The 24,117-nt window shown below is 44.1% G+C and overlaps 1 protein-coding gene across 1 annotated transcript in view; it reads left to right on the forward strand.

Moving 5' to 3' along the window:
• Positions 1–24,117, forward strand: part of GRM3 (glutamate metabotropic receptor 3) — a 292,912-nt gene that overhangs the window by 156,532 nt on the left and 112,263 nt on the right. The window lies entirely within an intron of this gene.

Below are 24,117 nucleotides of genomic sequence, written 5' to 3' on the forward strand. Positions count from 1 at the left end.
AAAAATGCCAACAAATTAGTATACACAATCCCACCTTTTAGTTTTTCTGCAAAATGTTAGTATACTTGATGTGTTCTCACTTTAACCATTTAGTACAGAGGTTCCCCCAAAAAAATCACAATAAAGAGCTTGTTAGCTAGTACTTTTTTAGTATTATTATTTATTTCTTTATTAACAGTTTGTTATATAGCGCATACATATTCCGCAGCGCTTTACAGAGAATATTTGAACATTCACATCAGTCCCTTTCCCAGTGGAGCTTACAATCTATATTCCCTACCACATGTACACACACACACAGACATTCTAGGGTTCATTTTGTTTGGAGTCAATTAGCCTACCAGTATATTTTTGGACTGTGGGAGGAAACCAGAGTACCCGGATGAAACCCACGCAAGTTTAGGGAGAATATACAAACTCCACACAGTTAGAGGCCATGGTGGGAATTGAACCCATGACCTCAGCGCCGTGAGGCAATAATGCTAACCATTACACCGTCCGTACTGCCTTTATCTCTGTCCATGTTATCTCTCTCATAGCTTAGTACATCTGCACTCATGTGTCCTAATCAGATTTAAGTCTATGTGGGAGATTTATACAGAAACAAAGCATGAAGGTTACACAAAGGAGAAGTATTTACAGTGAAATCATCCCCCTTATTCCCACAAGAGCCCACTCTGCTCCCAGAGCACAAGGTTGATGTGCTGTCTCTACCAGGATTACTGGGCATGCTCATAATGTCGCTACTATTGCAAGATCTCCCATGCAGCCCCGGAACCAGAAACCGCAGCAGCCTGAGACAGAGCTGTTAAAATTAATAGCTGCAGGTGGACTGACCATTCATACATTGCCCCTTACCTCAGCACTCTATCATAGATTTGTTAGGATATGACTCATATACTGTAAATGGCCATTGAATACAGTTAGGACATGTATCAAACCTTCTAATATCATCTAATTGATAAATCATAGATAGGAGCTGATTCATTGGAAAGCATACTTGCCTACCCTACCGGAATGGCCAGGAGACTCCCAAAAATCGGATCCTTCTCCCGGCCCCAGCAATTCCCCCGCAATGCCACCAGTCTCCTGCGACCCTCCCTCGGTGGGGGGCATGTGGACCAAATGACTCGATTCATGCAAAATCACATCACCGAAGACCCGTCCACCGATGCGCAATGTCTGTAAAACTGGCATTGCTTAGTGGGGAGCATGGTCATCGCACTGACCATGCCCCGATAGGAGTTTTTCCATCAGAAGTCCCACCTCCATGCACCCTCTTTTGCATCCCGACCCCCTGCAGTTTGCTGACAAAAAGTAGGCAACTACTGTATGTTGCAAAGTCCAACATCTCCATTTGTCAACTTCTCCACTTTTTAGAAGGTTTGATAACCCCCCCCCCTCTTAATGTGAACACCTAAATCCTATTAAATGAACATCACATTGCAAACCATAGAGCAATACTGTAGATACACCAGAATCCCAGCAAGTGTTCCTTTAATTTTGTTGTGCATCTATTTCAACATTGCCTGTGATCGGGATCGGCGGGATCACTGGATTTGGCCTCTAAAATGCTGGGATTTCAATCCCGGGATTGGAGTTTCCAATCCCGGGTTTCCGGGATAAGACTGCGCATGCGCAGTCTAATGCCGGGCAGCGTCTGAGTGAGTGCTCAGACGCTGCCCGGCTACTCCCGTCCTAACAGTGCAGCTCTGCGCAGCACGACAAGGTCACAAGTCACGCTACGCAGGCCAGACAGCCGCACAGCGTGCTGCCTGCCCTCCCACCCTGACTGTCTTCCAGCTTCCCTACACTGTCCACCCGGCACTCGTCTTCACTGCGTGCCCGCCCGCCCACAGGCTCCTGGCTTCGCCTGCTCATTTCCCGGCTACAAAACGCCCGCCCAGCTTCACCGCCCACCCTCCCGGCCGCACCGCACCTCACCGCACATGTAAGTTAATATGCGGGGCAGCCACGAAGGGTTTTTCTTATTAGGGAAGCCAATCCCAGGATTGGGCATTTTTCAATCCTGATTTCCGGGATTGAAAAAATGCCCCGGGATTGGCATCCCTACCGGTAATAATCAAATGCACTAATGCTTAGTAATAAAACAATGACCTCCATGGGAATACTGACATATTGTAGTGCATTACCTTGCTTGTAATTATTACACACATTTAGCCCCATACACACGGGGTGATGGGGGAGCTGCTGCTGAGTGATTAAACATGGATCACTCAGCACACATCGCTGCACACCCGCGATGTAACCATGATGTGTGCTGAGCAAACCATGCGGAGTTGCGTTTTGTCTGCTTATAAGCAAAATGCTGCAATCTTAGCAGGAAAGACAGTGCATGCCATGTCTTTCCCTCCGGGCGACAGTGGTGTAGCTAGGTGCCACGGTGCCCGGAGCAAGGGGATGTTTCACCCCCCCCCCCCCCAGCTATTTCATGCACCCCCCCCCCCCCCCCCGCAAAAAAAATATATTTCAGGTGTCCCCCCAAAGCTATTTCAGCTATGTCCCCCAGCTAACTAGTTCATAGGCCTCACCTTGATTCAGGGGAGTATGGAAGCCCCTTGTGCCCCCTTTATTTTACCTGAACTGGGGTATTCCCAGAGGGAGATGTAGGTTGGTGAGTGCACAGGTGGCTTCAGGAGAGGGTATCCCTGGATCTCTGCCATCCAGGCTGTCCTGCTGGCGTCTGCTGTAGATGTCGTGGGCCTCCTTGATTGTAGAAGGCGATCCGCTGTCCAGCGGATGGTATAGCCAGTGCGGGGTCACAGGCAGGAGGGCAGCAGGTCAGGTCCCATCCCCTGCGTGTGTGTGGCCGCGGTCGCGGCCAGAAATCTAGTCCGTGGCTTCCAGCCCAGAGGAGGCCGCAGACGTGATGTGCAGCACTGTCCTGCCGGGAGCCGCCGGGTTGCAGGAGCGGGACCGGAGGACCCTCCTCAGGTGGAGGTGAGATAGGGGTACCTCCAGACAGGCGGAGGGGACCGGGGGAAGGGGTGTTGGCGGCGTCGGGCTCGGGAGATGCTGTTTGGTGTTCTCTGCCCATCCCTCCCCGCCGGGTCTGCTGAGCTTACGCCACTGCCCCACTGACTGATGCCGGGCACAGCAAGGAGCAGGCGAGCAGGGCAGGGGAGCCGGCAGCAGAGCTCCGGCGCCAGGTGACATGTCGGCGCCTGGAGCTTGTGCTCCGCCGGCTCCACCCTAGCTACGCCTCTGGCGGGCGATGGTGATGCACGCTTCGCCATCCCTGTGGGGCACACACATGGAGCGTTCCTGCTCCATTTCTAAACGATTAAGTCAGAGCGCTTACAAATGGGGCTGAAATTGCCCTGTGTTAGCCCCTTTAGAATGCTGTAAGTATAAAGTATACATTTATGCTTTAACGACTGTTTTTTCAATTTTGTAAGTCCTTGGATAATAAACAATAACACCTTACACTGTAACTAAGAATATAACTTGCTATTTTACTTCTTGTGAGAATTAAAAGGTGTTATCAACTGCTCAGCATTGTTTTTACACTTCTGCAGTGCGGTTCCCCAGCAAACTAGCAATTTGTGAGCATCCTACATAACACTTGTACTGTACCACATCAGTCACCTGTCTGGTTTGAGCTAAAAGCTGTTCTCTGAATGCAGTCATATTTAGGCAGTGGCACATGCATTTTATACAAAATAACAAGAAAAGATAAATACAGTAATAGTCATTGCTGGCTTTTGCTGAGTTTAAAGATTTTTGCTGATTCAAACTTTGTGACATCAAGGCTATCATTCTACTCTATTTAACATGTATTTGATTGCTGCTTTAAAAAAATGGTAAAACTCTCCCAAAATCTCTTACTTTCTGATTCTCACACCCTATTACATCTGGCCCTATAAGGTCGACAGAAAACATCTTCAAAAAGTCGACATGCACTAGGGCGACATAGACAAAATTGACATGTGCTAGGTCGACATTGACAAAATGTTGACACCAGCAAAAGGTTGACACCTGTAAAGGTTGACATATGCTATTCAAATTGTTTTGGTGTCAATGTCAGCACCTGAGTGAGTGAAGTGCATACCCCATATGGCTTCCCTCGCAATGCTTCAGGCCGTTCCCAATTGGAGTCATGTGGATCATAAAGCATGAAAAAGTCTAAAAAAAAAGCATGAAAAACTGATATTAACAGTTTCATGTGTCAACCATTGCCATGACCAAATGTTGCATGTGTCCACCTTTTGTCAATGTTGGCCAATTACATGTCCACCATTTGGTGTCGACCTATTGACTGTCAAACTAGACACTGTTGACCTGCAGTATCATCCGAAAACTGTTGATTGATTCATAGGGGTAGATTCATTGAGCCACATGTATTGTCCCACCATCTATTCACCCAGGTAAAGAGCTCCAGAGGAATTCAATAAGAGACCCTTATTTGTTTTTTTCTGCTTGCACCATTCATCATTTTTTTATTTGGTTGTTATTTAATTTTATAAAAATGAAAATATTGAATAACTATGAACCATTATAAACAGCATGTACCCTATAAGAAATTGCAGAATTTCAGGATAAGATTGTATAACTATTCATCTAGCTTCAGTCATTTTATCCATTCAATATTGTTAAATAAAGTATTTCAAACAACCTCCTGAAAAAAAGTGTAATGTCACAGAAGGGCATAACTAAAACATGTCTCTAATTTAGGGTGATCCCTGTGGAATATAGACATACTGCTTGAAAAATGACACTTAAAAATATCTTTCAGGGAAGGCAATGTTTGATGAAATATGTGTTCCCTCAGTACAGAGTACAATTTTCTCTTCAATTAACTTAAGTTCACGTAATTGACATGTTGAGACACAAGCAGCTAACAACTCCTTGGCCACCACATCCAAATATACAGCAGTCATGACATTGAAAGTACTGTAGTTTTCAAAAGTTGTATATAAAAACATAATTTAGGAATCAGAAAATATATATATTCTTTGATAATTTTGTAAATTCTTCTAATCTACTCTTTAGCTACAGTATCAATAAACTATAACATTTATAACAATCTAGAGTTATTAAAGACATACTATTCATTCTAACCAGCGGTGGCTCCTACCTCTGCGGAGGAAGGATACTGCTACGATGAGGGCCCCCCACTCTGCTGCCGCCACTCCTGTGCTTGTGGTCCCCACTGCTGCCGCCACCGCAAATCCCAGTCCCCAGCACGGGGCCAGCACAGGCACAGTAGCTTCTTACATACTGCATATGCGCTGGCCTCAGTCTCTATGGGCTGCTTTTGCATCGATAAACATAAACAAACACCATTAAAAAAGCTTCACAATTATACAAAACAGTACAGTCAACAAAAAAATGTCAAAATTCACGTATCAAAAATATGCCTAAAAAGGAGTAATTGAATTTAGTACTCTACAGTATATATTAGAGATATTGACTTCATAATTAAAATGTAATGCATTTTTAAGTAGTTCTAAGTGTATGGGTGAAATGTAATGCTGCCCCAATTTGGCAGCAATGCAGGATTGCGGACCAAACTTGGACATTTCTTAAAGGGGCAATCACTTACAAGGCATGGTTTTGCTTTGTAAGTGATTGCCCCTTTAAGAAATGTCCAAGTTTGGTCCCGACTGCCATCGACTTCGGGCAGCATTATTATATTCCACCCTGTTTATTAACAAAAGTAGGAAATACATATATCTTAGCAAAAACGGGTAAACAGAAATTACAAAAAAATGAATAGAGCAAACTGTCCTTAAAATAAGATCTTCCATTGGATTAATCAATTAACCATTTTAAAGACGGCTATGGATTGGTTGGTCGACCTAAAGATGGTCGACAGTCATTAGGTCGACACCACTAGGTCGACATATTGCGAGGAGGACAAGGGTCTAGGTCGACATGGGACAAAGTCGACAGGTCCTTAGGTCGACACAAGCATTAGGTCGACATGGTCTAGGTCGACAGTCAAAAGGTTGACATGGGGTTTTTCACCGCTGCCCTACCCAACAAGGAGACAAAACCTAGATGTTTGAAATCAAATCTAAACAATAATTCTACCAATCCAGGCATTATTCAGATGACTCCATAGGGTTAGATAACACTTATACCCCTTTTGAAATGCCTGAAATAACCCAAGTTTTTGCATGGGAGCATGCACAAACCCGGGTTTCTAGGCAGTGTACTTGCTCCCAGTTGAAAAATGGAGAGTTGAGCGCACCGGCATTTCAACCCAGGTAGCGAACAGGGTTTAACATGGATTCAACCTGACTTGAGGTGCGGTGTAAACAGGTAACCAGGGTCAATGCAACCCAGGTCCCATTCATTGCAATGAAATAGTCAGTGCTGGGAGAAGCTCTCATCTCCCAGCACCAGCTCCGTCACCCACCTGGCATTATGTTGGGTTGGGGCCGTGGTGTAAAAGGGTCACAAGCCGGGTCACACCTGGGATTTTTGCAGTGGCGTAACTATATATTTTGCGCCCCCCCGCCAAATTTTTTCGGCGCCCCCCCCCCCCCCCCCCCCAATTCTCATACCTGCCGGTCAGTGTCTCTCTCAGTCACCGCTGCGCTGCTGCCCGGCCGCATCTGCGTCACTGTCCCGTCACTCGCTCCCGGCGCCGGCTCCTGCTGATAATGAAAAGTGGCTCTTAGAAAATGGCTGCCAAAACTGTCTGCAATACGGGGGCAGCCATTTTCTAAGTGTCACTTTTCATTATCAGCAGGAGCCGGCGCCGGGAGCGAGTGACGGGCAGTGACCGCAGATGCGGCCGGGCAGCAGCGCAGCGGGTAACTATAGCACCGCAGCCTCCCAGGCGCCCATAGTTACTCTGCGCCTCCCCGCCATGGCGGGGGCTGCGGTGGCTTAGTTACGCCAGTGGATTTTTGACATTGCTCCAACCGGATGCAAGCTGGCTTTTCAATGTAAAAGTGGTATGCATGATGTTCGTTAAAAGAGGTAGTTTTCTAGAAATATTTTATCATATATTTAAAAAATGGAGATTGCCCGATAAGAAATCAGTAAGGTTCTCTACATGAATTAAAAATTTAGTTCCAGCAACTAATTATTTAGCAGAACTTCTGAAATGTTAAATTTGAGAGGATGTTAGGGAAAACAGTGCTTTATCTATATACAGTATAACAATATATTATATATAGTATATATATATATATATATATATATATATATATATATATTAGTTAACCAGTTTTACTATATGTCTGAGTGCAGTCTAATGCTGCTTTCCCACTGCCAAACCTGCTTTGACCCGTTTTTTTTAAATGTTTCTTTAACCGGGTCAGAGCAAGTTTAACCCAATTCACACTGCATGTTGTAAATGGTATATTACTGGTTAATTATCATTTTTGGACCTTTCACATTGCAAAGGTAGGCAGCGGGATCCACTCATTACATATGTGCATATGAATGAGCTTCTCATTACATATGCATATGTACATAGAAATTAGATGCTAATTACATATGCATATATGTAGTGAGTAGCCCGCTAGTTCCCATTTGCGGCAGGGACCCGCCAATGAAATCACAATCTCCTAATGGACCTTCCTCCACCTGAGCACGGACCGCGCTGCCCCGATCCCCAGGATTTCTGCCAGGGGAGGGGAGGAGCGGGGGTACCAGGTACCAGGGGAGGGGGTGTACCAGCTTCAAGGTACCAGGGGAGGGGTGGGGGGAAGGGTACCAGCTGCTAGGTACCAGGGGAGGGGAGGGGGGGCAGGACAGGTACCAGGGGAGACCAGTGTGGGATACCATTTAAGACCCTTTCCCACTGCCAAAAAACGGGTCTTAAACGGGTAGGACACTGCTTTTTACCCGTTTAACAAATACCATTATTTGTTAAACGGGTAAAACACCCTGGAGCTTTCCCGCTGCAGCTCTACCCGTTTAAAAGGGCTAAAAAAAGGCAATTTGTCGTTTAAGAGCTGCAGTGGGAAAGGGGTATAATTTTGTCAGCAAAAAGGTCACATATATAAAGAAAAGGGATATAGTTGCCTGAAACCATTACTGAAACTACCACAAGGAAAGTTAGCTCAATTAAAGGGACTGGTGATGAGGGGTTTTGATTAAGCTTGAATGGCCTGTTGAAACCAATGTTTTTGAAGTGTTTGAAGCATGAAAGACTTGGAAGCCAATCAAAAGCTTTTTCAGTGTCTAAAGCCAATGCTATAAAGTGTTAATTTGTTTTAAAAAGAAACAACACTTACAATTCTGCTGTTATTGTGTGGAGCTTGTCTTGTGCAGGAAAAGTTCTCTTGATTGGCATCTAACATTTCAATTAAGTAATTATTTAGCCTATTAGCCAACTGGACCAGTAGTGGTCAAATTAAGTAGGGCCTGTTTTGGGTTTAGAAAGTACTATAATCAGGGCTATTTTTCAGCAGGCTGCAGAAGGAACTGAGGCCCTTATTCTAGTTCACTCTTTCTGACAAAATATTTCTTAGATGGACAAAACCATGTGCACTGCAGGTGAGGCAGGTGTAAAACCCCACCCAAATCTAATTATCTCTGCACAAGTAACATCTGCCTCACGTGCAGTGCACATGGTTTTGTCCATCTAAGAAATATTTTGTCAGAAAGAGTGAACTAGAATAAGGGCCTCAGTTCCTGCTGGAGCCTGCTGAAAAATAGCCTTGACTATAATGTTTAACCCAGAGTACCCTCCTTGCAAAATATAATGAATAAATTGATCAATAAATGTAACTAGTTGTTATAGTATAACAAAGAGTAGGAGCTTCATTTTAATGTCCCATTCACTACGATGGAGTAATGCACACCATCATTGAAATGAATTGGACACTGAAATAAATGGATAATTGAAATTAAGCTGGTGGAGCACTCGGTCCTGCATTCGATGGTCTGCGACCATCGAATGATGGGGGAGGTTCCCTTAGATGGAGGAGGCGTATTCCGTGTAAAATACACGTGCGGTCCGTTCGGCCAGCTTCTTACCGCGTACGGACGGAGTTGGCGATCCGTATGGAAGGCGGGGTTTCGCACGCACGGTCCTGGCCGCATAATCGGATCCGGCCGCACCGACCAGAATAAGGCCCTAAGTGAGTAACCTAACTTTAGAGAATAATTCCTTATTAGTATACCATTAGTTCAAAGAATTCACCAGTTTACTATACAATAGCAATATGAACTGCATTCCACTGCACCTAGTAATCCATATAAATAAGTACAATCCTAACATCAGTCAGATGTATTGCTGTAAGTTTATTTTATTGATATCATACATGAAGCTTCTATTACTCGGGATATTGTACTGTGTATATACAAGTGTTTGGAAAACATTGCGCTATGAAGTTACAGGACTAGTTTATTATTTTGTGTTTGCTGAATGGAGAAATATACAGTGAACTGAACACAGAATACACAGCTGTGGATTATGGACTATAGTCCGGAGAGGCAACACATCAGGGGGGCGAGAGCAAGTCTGACATCACTGACCCCCCCCCCCCCCCTCTCCGCGGACCCGTGATTTCAGGTAATTACACCAGCGAGCAAGGGGGAGTGGGGGCAATTAGCAGAATGCTGGAGACTCTCCCACCTTCCTGGGACCCGATTTCCGGGAGACTCCCGGCCATTCCGGGAGGGTAGGCAAGCCTGACTATAGTAAGCTCCACTGTGTTAGAAGCCAATGGAAATTATTACATAGTCCCTTATAAAGCTCTGCAAAATATCTATTTCAAAGCAAGAAGATAGATAGATAGATAGATAGATAGATAGATAGATAGATAGATAGATAGATAGATAGATAGATAGATAGATAGATAGATAGATAGATAGATAGTAAGAGTAAGATATACTTTAAAAATCATATATTGTAAAGAAGGAAATGTGTCCTTTGCAAACAAGCAGAGAAAAAAAGCATTCTGGATGCAGAGAGTTAATTGTGTGTGTCTATGTTGTTTGTCGGCCTATGTATGTAACAATCACCATATAAGGACATGAAGACATTAGCTTTGCAAGGATGCACATCATTTGTGACAACAGTGGGTGAATTAGAGCAAGCTCTCGGTGTAACCAGACAGGCTCATTTTTTTTTAGACCTGGACTTTTACAGTGCTAACATAAATAGTGGATTTGCAAACCTTATATTTCAATGCTCAGCCATTGCTCAGGAACATTGTTTTTTTTTCTAATTGCAAACAGGCTGGATATCACACCTATTCAGAAAATGTGTAAAATTAGTAATTCAATAGGAAGCTGTATGGGTTAATAAATAGTGTAAAAGAGGAAAAAAGCACATGAGGGGAGAGGGCCACGCTCATGACAGCTTACATTCTGAAGGACAGGGCCAGACAGACAGGGATGACACAAAATTGGTAGAAGTGAGCATAGAACAGAGTGTTTTGATGGCTGGTTTTATGAAAAATTGGGTCTTGAAAGCCCATTTAAAGTTTTGTAGAGAGGTGGAGAGTCACATAGGGAGAGGTAGAGAATTCCAGAGACAGGGAACACAATGGACAAAATCTTGGAGGCAGGAATGGGAGGAAGTAAACAGTTGGCAGGAGAATAGGACAGGGGGCCAAAGGGTAGCTAATGTGCAATGGCGTTATACTTAGTAACTGTAAGATATACAAGTCAAGAGTCTCTAGTTATTTAGGACCAAAGCATTTGAATATATGCTGTAAAATATATAATGCTTGAATATAATTTGCTTTATTAACCATCTTTATTAAATTTAAAATTAGTCAATAGATATAGAAGTCATATTATACAGATTGAGATTTAAAGCCAAATATGTGCCTTATTCTGATCGGTGCGGCCGGATCCGAATATGCGGCCAGGACCGTGCGTGCGAAACCCCGCCTTCCATACGGATTGCCAACTCCGTCCGTACGCGGTAAGAAGCTGGCCGAACGTGTATTTTTCATGGAATACGCCTCCTCCATCTCAGGGAACCTCCCCCATCATTCGATGGTCGCAGAATGCAGGACCGAGTGGTCCACCAGCTCCCGCAACCTCAGACCACACGGACATTTTTCCGTGCAAAAGCAGGGATCTTGGCGGGCAGCTGACATCCGGCGAGGTCATATGTCCGCCCCCTACACGTGCGTCACGGCCGCATTACCATACGTACGCCCAGCGTTTGCATGGGAACGCCCATGAAACGTGGGTGTATGCATATGGTAATGAGCCCAAATAGCCCTTCACGCCCCTCTCCACCCCCTGTTCGGAGTGTACACATTTCATGCGGGATTTGGCCGTACGCCCCGCTCGCACATGCGCAGAGACGCCTCTGCACATGCGCAGACACAAAACATCGGCGGCACGAACGCACGCGGATATTACCGCACCAACCAGAATAAGGGCCTATGTGAGAATTGGAGAAATCCCACCAAGCATAAATATAGGTGCAAATTCCTCCACATCTGAGCTGATTGGCTGGTTGTTTATCACTCTCCATTGTATCACTTTTGAAACTTAGTGCATCTGGCCCAGAGGGAGCTAAATACCACCTCATTTCAGGAGTGCATTGGGGTGGGAAATTTCTGGAACCAGCCCTAATGTGGGCAGGGTCTGTTGAGGGGCAGAGTCTGACATATGCAGTGGTGGAAGTGGAAATAATGAAGTGGGGGTATGTAAAAGTGAAGACTGTAATTATACACATGCCAAAGGCACGTGCACTCTGTGTGTAGTGTAGTGCACCACCCTATATATATCTCTTATATCACAAAAGTAGTACTGGGAGAGAACTCAGGGTGAGAGGGGTTGCTTGGTGGGAGAAGGACCTTAACTTACTGTCTGGCATTCTGATACCTTGCGCCAGAAGGGGAATCGGAACCCCTTTCCCTCGACCCACACACACAAATAGGGATAGTGCATGCCCTAGTCATGCTAAAAGTTTAGGGGCATGGCTTCATGGGAAGGGGCATGGCCACATAATAGTACCAATTCAAATTACACCACATAGTAGTGTCTGTTATTCACCACACTGCTGTGCCACTTATACACATTGCGCCAGGTAGACACTAACACCCCTTAAACATTATGCCACACACTGTAATGTCCATTACACAATATGACCATAATGCCCCTTACACATTATGCCACTCACCGTAATGCCCATCACATTATGCCACACACCATAATGCATATTACACATTATGTCATACAGCGTAATGCCCATTACATATTATACCATAAATAGAATTGTACCAGTCCATTGCACAGTATCAGGCTGGTGGGAGGACAGGCTGCATTCATATAATTACATTAGGGTGTGCACTGCTGGAAAAATATTTCTGCTGTTTTAAATATTTAATTATGATTGCTTATATTTCCCCTATCCCCCTTGCTTTTTGGGTCAATGTTCCACATGCCAGTATTCAACATGTCCTTCTAAGAGGAATGCTATATGTTATATGGTCCTCCGCCTTCTCACCAATGACATGGCACAGGAAAGAGTGGTCAGGTGTGTGCACAGCATGACATCATATTGTGTTATAATACCGACAACCATTGACCGGCGGTCAAAATCCCGACAAGGTCAAAATACCGACATTTTAAAATCACGACAAGGTCAAAAAATGCGAGGTGCTTCTGTTGATTTCCAACTGTGTCCATGTCGACATTCGGGTAAAAAAAACAGTAAAAAAAAACATGTCGACCGCGCGACCTGTCGACCGAAAGTCATGTTGACTTTTTCACCTGTCTACATTCTATATGTCGGTATTTTGACCTTGTCGGGATTTTAAATGTCGGTATTTTGACCTTGTCGGTATTTTGACTGTCGATCAATAGCTGTCGGTATTTTGACCGTCGGGATTTTGACCGTTGGGATTTCATACCGAATCCAATATAAGTGTCCATATGCACATAATGCCCACAGTAGTAACACCCCTTATAAGCATAATAATTCCCTGAGTAGTAGTGTGCTCTATACACATAATGCCCATCCAGTTATGTAGATAATGCCTGCAGTATTAGCTCCACAATACCCACAGTAGCACTTCTGCTTAAACACAATACCTGCAGTAAAGGCACATAATGCCCCCAGTTGCAGTACTGGGCAGTAGTAGTAGCACCACTTATACAAAAATGTCAGCAGTAGTAGCAGCAGCAGCACCGCTTACCCATATACTGCCCCCAGTAGCAGTACCACTTATACTCATATTGGCTGCATAAATGGTGTACCTTAAACCTTATGCCCACAGCAGTAGCACCCCTTGTACACATAATTCCCTTAGTAGTAGCGGGTGTGGTATAAGGTTCCGACAGTCGAGATCTCAACAGTCATTAGCCCGACGGGATCCCGACTACCCGGACTCAGACAGCATGGTGAGCGCAACAAAGCCCCTTGCGGGCTCGCTGCGCTCGCCACGCTGCAGCGCAGTGGCTCGCTACGCTCGCCACCTGTTCTATTCTCCCTCTATGGGGGTCGTGGACCCCCTCGAGGGAAAATAGCAGGTGGCCGTCGGGCACCCGTCCGTCAGCGTTTTGACAGTCGGGATCCCAACGTCGGGTAAATGACTGTCGGGATCCCGACGGTCGGGACCACGTCCGGCACCCGTAGTAGCACCCTTTATAAACATAATTCTCTCATCAGTAGTTCTAATTGTGCACATAATAAAGCCTGCAATAGTAGCACCCCTTATACACATTATGGGAGGGTTGTGCTAAGCAAAACCCATTTTCTGGGTTTTTACAGCATTTTGAAATGCACTAAAGCCCCTCCTGGCGGGGCTTCCCTGCAAGGGTTACGCCAGCTACAGCCTATGGGCTTCTCTTCGCAGCGCTGCTGTGTGAGGGATCTGACACAAATCCCTCCCAGTATGCCCCACAGCCGCCAGCTTCTCTGCGCATTCGCAGTTGGACTTCCCCGTCAGAAACAAGGAAGTCCAAGCAACGGCGGGGATCGCAATGGGCAGCTCTTATCAGGAGAGCTGCCATTTGTGTTGTTCACCGGATATGTTAGTACATATTCGGTGAGCATCAGTGTGATGGGCGGTGGGTTGTACCACCGCTGCTTGTTAGTACATCCTGTCCAATATCCACAGTAGCAGCACTGCTTACATACACGTTGTCCCCAGTAGCATGGCCGTGCAGTGCCGCTTACAAACAAAATGCCTGCAGTAGCAGCACTGTTTAAATACATAATGCCCCCTGTAGTAGCTCCACTTAGTAGCAACATTGCTTACATGCATAAAGTGCCCATTAGCAGTACCACTTACACACATAATGCCCACAGTAGCAGAACTGCTTACAAGCATTGTGCTGCCTGTAGTAGCACCTCTTACACATATAATTTCCCCAGTAGCAGGGCCACTAAAATGCATAACGCCCACAATAGCAACACCGCTTACATGCATAATGCCCCCAGTAGCAGTGCTGCTTACATGCATGATGACCACTGTAGCAGCACAGGTTACATGCATAATGCCCCCAGTAGTGGCACCCCTTAGTATCAGTGCTGATTACACACATCTCCTGTAGAGGTGCCACTTGTCCCTCCACTTACCTAATATCGCTTGGGTTCCAGTGTGACATACATCAAACTTTATCTTGTGTATATATGCCCCTTTGTGCTGTTAAGCCATTCCCCTCCATCCCACATAGCACCACCCCTTTTCAAGCCCCGCTGCCTGTTGCTTAATTGGACTTGGTTGGGAGGATTTTCCAGTTGCCGGCGCCACTGCCTGTCCTACCCTTTGACAGACAGCAGAAGCCAACAGGAACAACTGAACACACATCAGTGGGAATGCAGAGCAGGGAGAGAGCCTCTTTAGCCTGGTGCGTCCCAGTGCTTTGCATCCTTTCCCTGCTCGGTCCTCTGTTCCTCTTCAATGTACTGTATGCTGCTGCCAGCCCCACCCATACTGTTCTGCTGATCATCTTCAGCCTCCCACACAAACATTCTTGCGCTGCCTGCTGGGAATCTGAGGTGGAACCGTGAGATGTAGCTCCGCAAAGCACCATGGGAGGAGCTTCGGCAGCCGCACATGGGCAGCCGCCCTCCCGTGACCATTTTGCTTTCTGACAAAATGCTACTCAGATCGTGGTAGTGTGGTCTGCGACCCTGTAAGTGGGGGAGAGCGGCCGGTTCTGGTAGCTTATGGGCCAGCCCACCGGAAACTGTCCCGGTTTCCTGCCAAGCCAATCTGCCACTGCCTCATTTAGACCTTAAAGTGTTTTCTCTGTGGAAAGTGTTTATTGGGGGTGATTCTAGTTGGTTTGCAAAAGCAAACTCCTTATTTAATGGACAAAACCATGAGCACTGCAGGTGATGTAACATTTAGATTTGGGTGAGTTATTGTGTTTCTGTGAAGAGTAAATACTGACTGCTTTATTTTTACACTGCAATTTAGATTTCGGTTTAAACATCCCACCCAAATGTTACTCTCTCTACCTGCTGTTCACATTGATTTGTCCATTAAAGAAAGAGTTTGCTTTTGCATACCAACCTAAATCAACCCCATTGTCTAATGAGCAACTACTCCTTCTGGTCCATGGTCTTGCATAGATCTCGCTCGCAGGCTCACTCAAATAATTCCAATGATTGATCTGAGATAGAATGACAGAATTAAAAAGTAGGGAGACCCAGAGGCGTAACTAGAACTCTTTCGGCCCCCCTTGTGCCGCTGAGAGACAAAAATGATGGTGGGGAAAGATGTGAGAGAGGGGTGGTCAGGAAAAGAGAAGGAACGTGAGGAGAGAGAGGGAAAGGAGCATGAGAGAAATGGGGAGCTATGAGCTAGCTGGGGAGGAGAAAGAGAATAGGGGCAGTGTGATGGAGGGGAAGTAAGAGGGTTGAGAGAAAACAGGTTAATGGGGAATGAGAACAGCGGAGAGAAAGAAAGAGGAGAGTGAGTGGGGCAGGGGGAGAGAGAGTGAGAGAGATGAGACAAGGGGAGGATGAGTGAGGGGGGGGGGAAACAAGGTGGGGGTGAGGGGGATAAAGAGGGGTAGGGGAAGTGAGATATAGAGGGGGTGAGACAGGGGAAAGGGGAGGGAAGAAAACGAGAGAGAGGTGGCTGGGGAGGGAAAGAGTGCAAAACAGAAGAAAACAGAGAGGAGAGAGAGAGAGCAGAGATTTTAATCCATCCTACCCCATCTGACCCGGCATTACAGCATGAACTGTGCCCCCCTGCCCGCCCACAGTATAAACTGGCTTGTTACAGTACCTCCACATCGGTGCCGGGACCTCAGCGCAGCGGACCTCAGCGGTATCCACATCAGGGGGGAATCTCCTCAGCGTGGGTCCCCTCAGAGGCATGGATGTCAGGTAGCCAGCCCTAGTCTCGCTGTTATGGTGCACTGAGTGCAAAATAGAACATAGGACTGGGGCTAACTGTAGTGATGCCCATTGTATGCATGTTTATACGTATATGCATTCAGGTTGCATTATCGTTTCACATTTGCCCATTATAAATGGACTAAAAAATCTGTATCTAAAAATACTGTAGCAGAAAATGTTTCTGCCATAAAATGAAGTCAGTCATCAGCTATAAATGTCCTCACTGAAGAATTGTTATCACATACAGTAGGTTCTTATTATACTTAGAGAAACCAGCATTGTAATATGTATTTTTCCAGTTCATAAATGACCTTTAATGACTGGAAAAGCAGGTGAAAAATGGACGCATTGCAAGAGTGCAGAGTCATTATCTCCAAAGCACATGCTAATATCTACTTTGAATTTGAATGCATTTAAATGATGTTAGTCATCAAACATCTTCAAATTACTTGCCCTTCAGTCCTTTCACCAATCAGTTCATGAGGATGTTTTCATCAAGTAAAGGTTGAGAAACAAAATAAAACTAAAGGTTTATGTTATGATCCGTTGAAAATACAACTTTGATTTTTTACATTTGAAAAGATTTGATAGAGTCTGTCTCACAGTATTGGGCAAACAAGTTTTCTGACCTTATTACGTGAAGGAAATCACAAGCCATGAAAATGTTAACTCTCTATCAAGACTTTCAGAGTTAATGAGGTTTGTGGAAACATTTCTTATTTCTGTATAAATTGACTTATTAGCAGAAAATTATAGCTGAAATCATACTTGTTAAATTGCTGCCTTCTATTCAATGACCTGGCAGGAATGCGAATTAGAACACGACTAATTCCCACAGCTAGTTATGAGACACACACCACACTTCCCGGCCAATATGCTGCATAGGAGGAATCTTCCAGGGCTCTAATAGCTATAAACCTATTAAAATAATACAATTTTGTGAGGTTAAAAAGAAGTGTTTTTTTCGCAATTAAAAAAGTTACCTGTACTCTCCTAAACTGCTTAAGGCACCATGAGCAGGTTATTGTCTCCCTGGTCTATTACGCGGCTGAAATGGATTAATCTGGTGATACAAGTTCTAGGCAGGAATGTTAAAATAAATGGCAATGGCAAAAGAAACTTGGTACCATTGAGCCCATCACAAAAAAAAAAAAAAATGGGTAAAAGAAAGCGGTATTGCTAAAACATGTGTCACAATAGAACCATATTATAATTTCTGTATGTTTTTCAATCCATAGCATTAATGGGTTTTTCATATACAGCACACACAATAGAGGTTGCCATTTGCAGACTTTACCATTTTAAGCTTATCATTGTTAGCCTATGTTGAGGACTTAATCAGCAGCCTCTTTCTACTATTTCACCTTCCAGCCTGGAGTGAAATCCCCCTCATACCCGCTGCTCTACTTGTCGGAGCAAAAGGGCAATGGATGCAGTATGCCGACAAACTGTTCCAATTTACCCAGGAAAGTTCCATTTTCTTGGGACTGTCCTGCTATTCCAAACTACATGCAGCAGTGTTCCACCTTGGGGAGGGGGCAGTTGGGAGAATAGATGCTGTGCACATGTGCAGTGTCTATTTACATGGGGCATGGCCAGAAGCTCACAGAGTGCTGAGCATGACCCCTGAGTGATGAAGAGGGAGACAAGGCTTGTGATCACAGCATTCCCGCAAAGCCATGCCCCTATTTTCCAATCCACACCCATTTTTAATCATGCCACATGCAGGAGTCCCAACTCCCTCATTTCCAATGTTGGGAGGTATGTGGACATAAAATATATAAGGGGTGATTGGTATTAAATATATTAAAGGTGTGATATTTAATTACACTGTATAAGGGCACTGTTCTGGTGTCCTGTTGAAATTGTTATTGTCAGATGGATACCAGAATAAAATAGATGAAGCGCTGTATTACATCATCATTATGGCCACCATAGACATTCTAATCTAATAAAAGAAGGTACAGTACTATTCTTAGTGCTGTATACTATGTTTACAAAGGAATGCTAATGAAGAGTGGAACTAATGCAATGTAATCAAGTCCTTACCTGGGTAGTCCGGGTTGGGGAACTGACACCTGCAAGATGACATACACACTATATTTTTGGTGAAACAACTAGCTACATATTTACAGGCTGTCTTGCACTCTCTACACACATACTGCTCATCCAATTTCCCCTTTTCCCCTTCTGATACGTAGCACTAACTTAACACAGATCAGGTCATCTCTCTATTAGATTGCAGGTAAAGAAGAATGCACTCACAAGGGCAGAAGTTCATTTGCATAAAAATAACTTTAATCTTTTACATAGGTCACAGCGACATCCTTAGGTCATGTGTCGACGTTTTGATCGCGCATAGGACACCACCACAGTATCGCCCCAAACAAGCAAACACTATTAGATAGATTGTGCAGCTTGTCCAGCATAGCCTGGCCCACAGGAAAAAAATGGATTAAAGTTTAAGGAGACCAATATGGGTGGATTCCTAGAAAAGTACTTGAACAAATGACTCTAATATTAAAATATGACTTTATTAATGTATACTTATCAACGGTTATCGGCAGAATTCCAATATAGCATACACATCAGTAAACTCGAGTCCTGCCCTCTGCATCAAGAGGCTGAGTTGGTTTCAATTCTTCTTGTGTTTCATCCAAGAAAGGGCAACGGTACTTGTTTCCTATCTGGGCGCCCGCTAAGTTAATTGCGCACCATGCTATTCTCCGTAGAGAAATCGGATCGCATCGCATCGTACACATACACGATATTGAACGATGCGATGCGATCCGATTCGATTTCCCATAGGAAACAATGTTAAATGGCTCAATTTAGCCAAATTATCATAGGAACAATAGTAAATGGGCCAAAAACACCCCTGAACATTGAAATGTCCCCCCAAAAGTAGTTGACGCCACCCAGCCATCAACGTGAACCCGAAGCGTGGCGAGCGCAGCGAGCCCACGAGGGGCGGCGGTACGCGTCCTCCGACCTTTTCATGCCCTACTATCCACGTCGGCGTGGAGTGAGAATAGAATAGTGTGGCGAGCGCAGCGAGCCACCGAGCCCGAAGTGTGGCGAGCGCAGCGAGCCCCGCGAGGGGACGCGGATACCTTCACAGGTAAACGCGTCCGTTCGCGGGCTTCCCAGGTGTCCGCGTCGCCATGGACACCTGGGAAGCCCGCGAGGGGACGCGTATAACTGTGAAGGTATCCGCGTCCCCTCGCGGGGCTCGCTGCGCTCGCCACGCTTCGGGCTCGGTGGCTCGCTGCGCTCGCCACACTATTCTATTCTCACTCCACGCCCTAGTGGATAGTAGGGCATGAAAAGGTCGGAGGACGCGTACCGCCGCCCCTCGCGGGCTCGCTGCGCTCGCCACGCTTCGGGTTCACGTTGATGGCGGGGTGGCGTCAACTACTTTTGGGGGGACATTTCAATGTTCAGGGGTGTTTTTGGCCCATTTACTATTGTTCCTATGAGAATTTGGCTAAATTGAGCCATTTCACATTGTTTCCTATGGGAAATCGAATCGGATCGCATCGCATCGTTCAATATCGTGTATGTGTACGATGCGATGCGATCCGATTTCATTACGGTGCCGTACGTAGAAAACCTGGGCGCCCAGATAGGAAACAAGTACCAGGGCAACTTTAACACTGACAAGGCCCTGGTTTATATAGGCTAAATAAATCCTGATTAAGCTGTTTTATAAGTGCAAAATCTAGACTGTAATATCATTGTAAATGCAAACAATGTAAGGAATAGCACATGGATTACTGCAGAGGGCACTGTTGCCTCAATATTAAATGTTCAAACTAATATATTGACAAATATGTACATAGGATTAAATTGATTAAAGTCCATTAAAGACACAATGTAAATGTATTGTTCCAGGATTAAGAAAAAAGGTTGAAAAACACTTGACTTATACCCCTTTCAGATAGAAAAAAAGACCCGGTAATTTCCCGGCTCTTGCCGTGTCGACCCAGGTTTTTTTTTTGTTTGAAAGGGTCAACACGGGCCTAAATCCCCTGGACTTGACCCAGGTATTTACCTGGGTTTTTCCCATATCTCATATCACACCCGTGTTCCCGGCTGTGTGAAAGGCTCAGACACGGGATCTTTATCCCTGCAATTGATAAAAAGCGCTTAGTGGCTGTGCAGCATGGCGCTGCATGATTGGCTGGGTAGTTCTGGGTTCCTGATTGGCTGAGCGGGCGTGGCAGAGGCGTCAGACATGTGCTGTGCTGCAGCACAAAAGCAGACAGCCATAGCACATTGGAAAACACACAGAGCACTCATGACCTCCAGGTTCCGCAACTTGTCAGCCATATTTAATGCAATGCAGTGAGCAGTCACCTCCCACTTTGCCTGACCTCATCTCTGTGTGCCTTCAAAACTGTCCTTTTTTTTATGACACACAGAGTTTTGCAGGAAAAATCCGGCTTCTGTGTGAAAGGGGTCGACACAGGAAATACCCGGGTTTTTATGGCTGTGTGACCCGGGTTTTTGTATCCGGGAAATACCTGGGTTTTTGGGGATTTTCTGTCTGAAAGGGGTATTAATTTAGTCTAATATAACCAGACAGTGACCTTTTTCTATTAGGAAAAAACATATGTTCGAAACTAAAACAGCCTATAATAAATAGCTCATAAGGGAATAATATATATATATATATATATATATATATATAACAATTATTATTGTACGGGCACCCATCGCAGTAAACCAATACTAGGAGAGCTGGATCCACCTGCTGTTATATAGAGATAGATAGATATTCCCTTCTTGTCCTACCACCATGCGCAGTCTACTCCCGAAATCCCAGGATTAGAAACTTTAATCCCGGGATTGAAGTATCGTCAATTTTGGGGTCAAATCCCAAGATCACGCTGATCCCGATCCTGGGATTGGCCATCCTAATCTTGGAGCCATGCCAGCTCACAAGTAGCCGAATTTCCATTATTGTAGGCTAGGTGATTATTCCCTCATCGTTGGTTTATTCAATTTATTGAGAGAACTTTTGTGGAGGTTGAGCATAATGCCACTAAATTGGACTGTGTTTATTAAGACTCTAGTAATTGGGAGATAATACTACGGCTGAATATTGATTTTAATGTGATACTGTTTTCAGAAATATATTGATAGTTATTTACAGGGTTGGGATCATTTGGTCTACAGCATTATAGTCGACAGTCATTAAGTTTACACCATTAGGTCGACATGGGACAAGGTTGACATGGCTCTAGGTCGAAAAGTCATTAGTTCGACAGGTCGTTAGTTCGACAGGTCATAAGTTCGACAATGTCAAGGTCGACAGTCAAAAGGTTGACATGGGGTTTTTCACTGTTTTTTTTACCTGAATGTCAACACAGTCGACATGGACACAGTTTAAAGTGCACCGCATCCCCTCGCATCGCTAACTGCGCTCGCTATGGCACACTATTTTATTCTCCCACCACGCCCTAGTGGATGGTAGGGCATGAAATATCGCCTGTCGGCACATGTTGGCTCAAAAAAACAGTGAAAAACTCCATGTCGACTTTTTGAATGTCGAGCTAGACAATGACGAACTAATGACCTGTCGAACTAACGACCTATCGAACTAATGACCTTTCAAACTAGAACCATGTCGACCTTTTCCCATGTCGACCTAAACCCATATCGCACACACACACATATCAATTTAAAGTATATAGTTTTTATTGTTTTAATATCTGTTTGTTCCAGTTATATTGTTGGTTGTTCAACTGTGAAACTTTGATATAAAATGTCACCACAAATTTGCTCATCTCTACTTAAATATGCAATAGAACTTTTATTTATTTGAGCAAAACATCTATCTACAATAAGTTTTATTTAATTGCACAGGGCAAGATCTGAGAATATGGAATCTGTCATGCTGTTGCTATTGAATACAATTTCTAATGTTTGTTTATTTGTTTATTACTTTATTTTCTAGAAGCCAAGTTATTTCTGTAATCGGATTATTTATGCACACCTTGGGACATTATATGTTGTTTTGAGTTCATAAAATTAACATAACAATGCATATGTTAATAGAAATCTGCATTCATCGAGGAACTGGAACAAAAAAAAATGGTCAATTAACATGCTAGGAATTGGCAAGAGGTGTTGCTGCTATTTTAATATCCTACCCTTTTATTTGCTTTATAATTTAAAAATGACATGCATTGTCAGAGAAGATATGTATTCTGTGGAGGCACAGGTAGATTATGCTTTTGTTGCTTCAGATAGTGAAAAGAACTTTATGAACTGCACTGGCTTCTTTATTTTTGCTTCAATAAAGTTGGATACATTTTTTTTTTTTTTACATATCAGGCTTGCTGGTAAATAAAACAGTTCATCCTCATCAAATTTTGATGTGCAGCACTATCTTGGGAGTTGAGTTATATATGTCTGCATTCCTACAAATTTAGTCTCCATAAGCAGCATTCATAAACCTCCAGCCACTAAGGGATGATTTGATGAAGAACAATATGCAAAGCAACAGAGCATATGCAATGAACACAAATATTACTTCAATGTTTTACCCAATCGAAAATCATACTTCATTAGGTAATGATAAAACATCATTTCTGAAATGACTTTCTTACTCCAGCCTGTTGGTAACTTTTTTGTTATTCAGCATAATGGAAAAAACAAAATTATATAGTAGTATTGGTAAAGACTGGGTAGATTGGCTATAGACAAGCAGTTAGCAGTTATTTTTATAGTTAATTTTTTTAAATCCAATTTTATTTAATTTCTGATTGATTAATTAACTTATTTATTTAATTTTTTAACCCAGTTGCCGCAAATAGGCAATGGTATTCAGCCTGGCATCAATTCAGAATAAGACAGCTGTATTTTGTTTGCTGCCAGTATCCCAGTGTACTGTGCTTCTCAGCCGCACAGTGTGAACACATACATTGTAATGTATGTGTTCTTCCTGAAATCCGGACATCCCGCTGTCCGGTCCTACAGCAGCATGCTGAGGTAGAACCCGGCAGCTTGAGAGCTGCCTCTAATGTTTGGGCGGACAAATATGTGTGGCCCGACACTTAGTTACCCATACTCAGGGCCGAATTAACTATGGGGCAGATCGAGCTGCAGCTCCATGCTTCCACATAAAAATATGCCCATCATCAAGACAGTATTATGAGCACCAGACAGACACCAGCTGGTCACATATGGTTGGTTTATAGTGTATGGGTTCTACATACCTACAGGGAATTGGACTCACCGCCATAACAGTCCCTTGGACATTAATAGCTCCAGGCCCATGAGGCCCTTCATCCTGCCCTGTCCATACTCACTCACAAATGTGCTGTCTGGGCCTCTTTTTTTGAGTACTTTTACAAAGCTTTGCCTATTTGTGTGTTGGCTTTGCTAACTATGACAGACTCTAACTTCTGTAACTATGACCCTGATGTGTTTAGAATGAATATGTGCTAACTTAACCTATATAGTTCAGTTATACCTACTTACAGTTAATCTTGCCTAATGTACATAAGTCCATTTTAAGTCACATCCCCTTTGCCCCCCCCCCCCTCTTTTTTCCCTTTCCACCATCTTTTTATCCCCGCTTGGTTCAATTCAAATTTCACTCTACAAATTCTTACACCAGTTTTGTGTGGTGGGTTCTATAAATTGACTGTATATGGTTCCTTTTTGTTTACTGTTATTGTTCTTGTGCAATAAAAACAGATTATACAAAAATACATTTAATATGTTTTCCCTGAGTCATTTAAAAGTTCCCATTTTACCCCTAAATACAAAACAATAATACAAATTAATAAAAAAAAAAGTCTCTACAGTCAAACATTTACTCAAATACTAAATAATCCCTGTTCCCT

Source organism: Crinia signifera, chromosome 4 (genome assembly GCF_055691185.1).
Source record: "Crinia signifera chromosome 4, ASM5569118v1, whole genome shotgun sequence".
Classification (NCBI taxonomy): Eukaryota; Metazoa; Chordata; class Amphibia; order Anura; family Myobatrachidae; genus Crinia; species Crinia signifera.